Genomic DNA, 5,833 nt, shown 5'->3' with positions numbered 1-5,833 from the left:
ATATCTGTCCTTTTAGACGTCGGTATTATTGTACTGAAGTCGTGTTATTTGTAATTACATGTCGGCTCTTTATCCTTCTCCGACGTGATATCGTTAATAACTGTTTCACAATAACGTCGTCTTTTTTCACTTTTAGTTCGCTTTTAGACGTCGGTAAATTCAATGCCGTCGTTGAATGCTCCAAAATGTCGTTTTTTATTGACAATTTTATGACAACAGACGTCTGTTTTTCACAGTTTTATAAGGACCGTCGTTTTATAATACTGAACCAGTATTTTATGTACTGATTATTTTGTGTCCAAAACCTGCATAATGAAAGTGAAGAAAACACATTACAATTTATTACAAAATTAATGTCATACAGTAGTGCTGTTTAGGGCATAAGTAATTTCATAAATTACAAGAGCATCATTCAATCCATATATCTTCACACCCATCTCGAATATTTTGACTCCCAAACTCACCCACTAGTTCATCAAATGTGTCAACATTTGGCATCCCTCTAGTAAATGGCTCACACTCAATTCTCACATCACCTAAGACATCATCACCAATAACATCATCATTATATTCTCTATTAGGCGCTGATAACACTATCGACCAACCATGATGCATCGGGTCGTCAACAAAAAATACTTGTTTGACTTGAGAAGCCAAAACAAATTGGTCATTCCTATGTCCAATTTTACTCAAATCTACAAGGGTAAATCCAAGTTCGTCGACTACAAGGCCGGAAGTACTATCTATCCAATCACACCTAAAGACTGGGATTGTAAACTTTTGGTAGTCAAGGTCCCAAATTTCTTGAATGACACCATAAAAAACCCATATTTGAGAGAATTGGGTTTTTATCCTTGGCACTAGCAACTTGCATGGTATGTGCAAGTAAATAAACTCCACTATTTTGAACTGTCCGCACATCATCTTGTGCCTTGATGTTAAATTTAACACCTTTAATAAGATAGCTCCTATATAATGGCACTGCCATGTTTGGACCAGCTGCTAGCCACCTTAAATTTTCTGATACCCCATGATTGCCTCCCTCATCAAGTTCACTTTGAACCTGCAAATTAATCATATCTTAATTCAATCTAACATAGAAAGAAGAAAATTAAAAGTCCAATATGTTATTGAATAACATATACCTTGAAGTGTAGCCATTGAATAAAGTGCTATTGTGCTTATCTTGCAGCCACTTTGTTCTCTTTCTAAATTTTGGATAAGCAGCCTTGATGTGGATCATATGTTCCCTACATGACACGAAAAATTCAAGCATTACGGTCCCAAACATATAAGATAACATAAGGAATAATTTAAAATGGAAACTTAAGGAATAAAACTCATACTCGATATAAGGTAGAACTTCCTCCGTATTCTCCAAGACATATAGATGTGCTTGGTTCAACAGGTCCCGATCAACTAAGCTCACTGTGCAACCTGATAATGGCTTTGAAACTCCTATCTTCTGACTTGATGGCACTCCAATTGTACTAATATAAGATAAATGTTCAGTGCAATATTCTACAGCTTCTTCAGCTATATAACGCTCCGCAATGCAACCTTCGGGATGAGTACGGTTTTGAACATACCCCTTTAGAACTTTCATATTTCTTTCGAACGGATACATCCATCTAAAATAAACTGGCCCACATAAACGAACTTCTCTGACAAGATGTACTACTAGATGAACCATGATATCGAAGAATGAAGGTGGAAAGTATTTTTCAAGCAAACACAAAGTAACTACTACATCTTCTTCCAACTTATCTAGCTTGGAAACATCAACCATCTTTGCACATATAGCATTGAAGAAGAAGCACAAACGAGTTATTGCATACCTTGCAGGCTTCTCCAAAACAGAACGAATTGCCACAGGGAGCAATTGTTGCATTAAGGTATGACAATCATGTGATTTAAGGCCAAGAAGTCTTGAATCTTGTAAAGATACAAGATTTTTTATATTTGAAGAATAACCTTCAGGGACCTTCATACCATAGAAAGAATTGCAAACCGCTCTCTTCTCTGCTTTTGACAAATTCCAAGGCCCTGGAGGCAAACGAGTACTTCTTTCTCCATACTCGGGTTGCAAATCAGTTTTGACCCCCATGTTCAATAAATCTAACCGAGCAGCAATCCCATCTTTATTTTTTCCAGGGATCTCCAGCAATGCACCAATGATACTATCACAAACATTCTTCTCAATGTGCATAACATCGAGGACATGCCTCACTGGAAGGTATTTCCAATACTCAAGATCAAAGAATTTTGACTTCTTCTTCCAACAAACTCTGTCACCATCATTTTCACCTCCACCTCCCCCTTTTTTCGATCCCCATATGTAATTAATATCTTCAACCATATGCAGCACTTCTTCTCCTCTTAATGGCTCCAGAGGCGTGCCATATTTAGGTTTCCCATTAAAAGCTGCACGTTGCCTTCTATATGGATGATTAATTGGTAACCATTTTCTATGCCCAATGTAACAAATTTTGTGGCCGATTTTGCAAACTCATAAGGATCGGATCCAAAATCACCAAAATCATTATCATCCTTCTCTATTTCTTCATACACAAAACTGTACCTACTATGGTCATCATCTTCTTCAACATTTCTACTAGCATTACTAGTTGCAATTGGTTCCCAAGGTTCTCCATGAAATGTCCAATTCTTATAGCTTTGGTCAACTCCATTAAAGTATAAGTGATCCCTTATAATTCCAACCCCAAACAATTTCAAATTCGCACATTTAACACATGGACAACGGATATGCGTTGTAGTTAGAAGATTTTCTACAGAAAATTGCAAAAATGCTTCCACCCCTAACTCATATGCCTTCGATCTTCTATCCGAGTGCATCCATGACTTATCCATCTCCGACACTATATCCTATTATCTATAATAAGGTGAAAAGACAAGCAATGACTATCACTTATAGCAGATTATATAAGGTTTTAATAGCAAATAATAGAGTAAACAGACGACGGTTTTTAAACAACAACAGACGTATTACACATATATAGACGACGGGTTTGAAAAGAAACGTCGTCTAATGCTAGCAAGAAACGACGCCAGCGAACTTGAACCACGACGGTAGTTAAAAACTGCGTATGCATAAAAAGATATCGAAATCCCAGTTTATTTTCAAGAACCCAAAATATATTCAGAACACAACATATATAAGGTGAAAAGACAAGCAATGACTATCACTATAGCAGATTATATAAGGTTTTAATAGCAAATAATATAGTAAACAGACGACGGTTTTTTAACAACAACAGACGTTTTACACATATATAGACGACGGGTTTTAAAAAAACGTCGTCTAATGCTAGCAAGAAACAGACGCCAGCGAACTTGAACCACGACGGTAGTTAAAACAAGTGTCGTGATATATTTTTATAGACGACGGTTTGTTAAAACAAGCGTCGTCGTATGCATAAAAAAGATTTCGAAATCCCAGTTTATTTTCAAGAACCTAGAATATATTCAGAACACAACATATACATTAATACTAAGCACGAAACCAACATATACTAAGCATGAAAACATTAAATCCATTCCCGATTCATAATAACAGAGAGTATTAAAAGATCCGACAACATTAAACCCTAAACCCGATTCATGAAAACAATAAACATTAAATCCATTAACCCATACCGTCGACAACATTAAAACATCACAAAACCCTTTACCACAGAACTGAATATCATTCAATGAATTTACAAGCATGAGATAAGGGTTTGCACTTACAGGTAGGCAGAGCTCACAGCTTATGGCCAACTTGGATTCGACGGAGTTGTAAACTTGGCCAACTTGGATTCGACGGAGAGACCAACTTTGAATTAGAGTTGAAGTGAGAGAGCGGAGCGAAATGTTTTAGGACACAGAAATTTTGGCAACTTGTATAAGAGTTAGAGCGAAATCTGAAAATTTTAGGTCGAGGTGAAATTTTTAGAAAGCGCGCTTTTTAAAAAACATCGACGGAAACAAAAACACAATCGTCGTTAAAAGTTCAACCTAAACATGACGCTTATTTTAAAAATGACGTCGTTGTAAATATCCTTACGACGCAAAACCAAACTACCGTCGTTAAACCCTAATAGACAAATATAACCTAAACCCTAATAAATAAAACCACAATTATATATATATTTTAAAAAATAATAATTTCTCCAAAGGGATTAGGGTTTTATGTCCTAAAATATCTCGTCCATAAAACCCTAAACCCTAATCCCTTTTCTAAATTTATATAAACCCTAAACCATGAAAGTATAAGTGATGTTGTGACTCATGAAAACATTTCTCTTTTTGGTTTTAATTTTAAATTTGTATAACTCAAACTTAATTTTTTAAAGCTTAAGGGGGAAGAAAATATCTCAATGACTTCATAGGAGTTGAATTTATTTTCAATTTATTATAAATATTTCGAATTAAATAGAATAAAATATTATTAATAAAACCCACAAACCACGTCGGCGTTAATAAATTAACGACGTTTTAAATTATAATAAACGACGTAATTTTTAAACAAACGTCGTTTAAAGTTAAAACCATGGCCATTTTTACATAGAAAACGACGTACAAACCATTTTCCACGACCTAAACGTGTATATGTAATTAATACACATCGGTATATTACAAAAAATGACGTGTTAAATAATATACCATGACGCGAGAGATTAATTTATCGACTTATTATTTTGGAGCATACTACGACGGTACCTACAACACTACTGTCGTGTTTATTTACCACGTCCTAAGTTCAAATTACCGTCGTATTTTTTCAATTTATACGTCTGCCTTCTCTGTAAACCGCCGTCTTATTTTTATAGCTTTTTAAAATTAATTAAATTTTCTTTTATTTTGGTAATATCTTTCTTAACACAAAACAAAATTTAATTCTCAATCCTCAACAACATTTTCATCTTAAAAGGCAAATCTCTTCGTGTTAAATATTGATCAATATTTACACAATATATGTACACAAATTTGGCAAATACATCGTGGTTTCTTTTCTGCCTTCACCCTCAGCTTGTTCAACTGTTTCTTCCTCTCATATGCAAGCTGGGTCCTCTCCTTCCTCTTGTTCTCAAGCTCCTGCACAGCCACAGATGAATATCTAATAATTTCAGAAAATCAAAATCAACAAAGTGTGAAAACCTCACTCCTCGATTCCTGGTTACATTGTAGTCCCCTTTTCCACAGTGATCAACTTCAATCCTCCTGTGTAGCAGGGGGAAACCAGCCTTAGATCCTGTTGTGGGTTGTGCGTCTGCAAACCCATGCAGGTTCTAAAGCTGGTTCCACCCTTGCTACACAGGAGGATGTAGCAAACCCATGCTTGGTCTTGTGAGGAATCATTCTGCAAACCCATTTGCTTTCAGAAAGACAATTTCTTGTGAGGAATCATTCTGCAACCCTAATTGAAAACTGAGAGTTAAAAAACGCGTGAAAAAATCATATTTAAACAAATTATATAAGTACAACGTCGGTTCTAATATACATAGCGACGTCATATTTTAATAATCAACGTCCGTTTAGATAAACAAGCGCCGTCATAACTACATCGGAAATCCAAAAGTCACTTGGCGAGTATTAAAAAGAGAACGATGTCGTTTTCAGAACCCCAAAGTAACCACGTCGGTTTATTAAAATACAGTCGTTCGGCAGTTGTGATAACTACGTCAGTTATGAATTATTTACCGTCGTTATAAATTTATAATACGACGGTTTGTAAACCCTTTTACGTCGCTTGGTAAAAACTATGACGTTGTTATGTGTGTACAACGTCATTTTAAAGAAACCAAGGTTTAGAAATGCGCTCTTCGTAAAT

This window comes from Prunus avium, chromosome 2 (genome assembly GCF_965620075.1).
Source record: "Prunus avium chromosome 2, drPruAviu1.hap1.1, whole genome shotgun sequence".
Taxonomy (NCBI): domain Eukaryota; kingdom Viridiplantae; phylum Streptophyta; class Magnoliopsida; order Rosales; family Rosaceae; genus Prunus; species Prunus avium.
The sequence above is the reverse complement of the archived record's forward strand: the minus strand, read 5'-3'. Positions refer to the sequence as shown.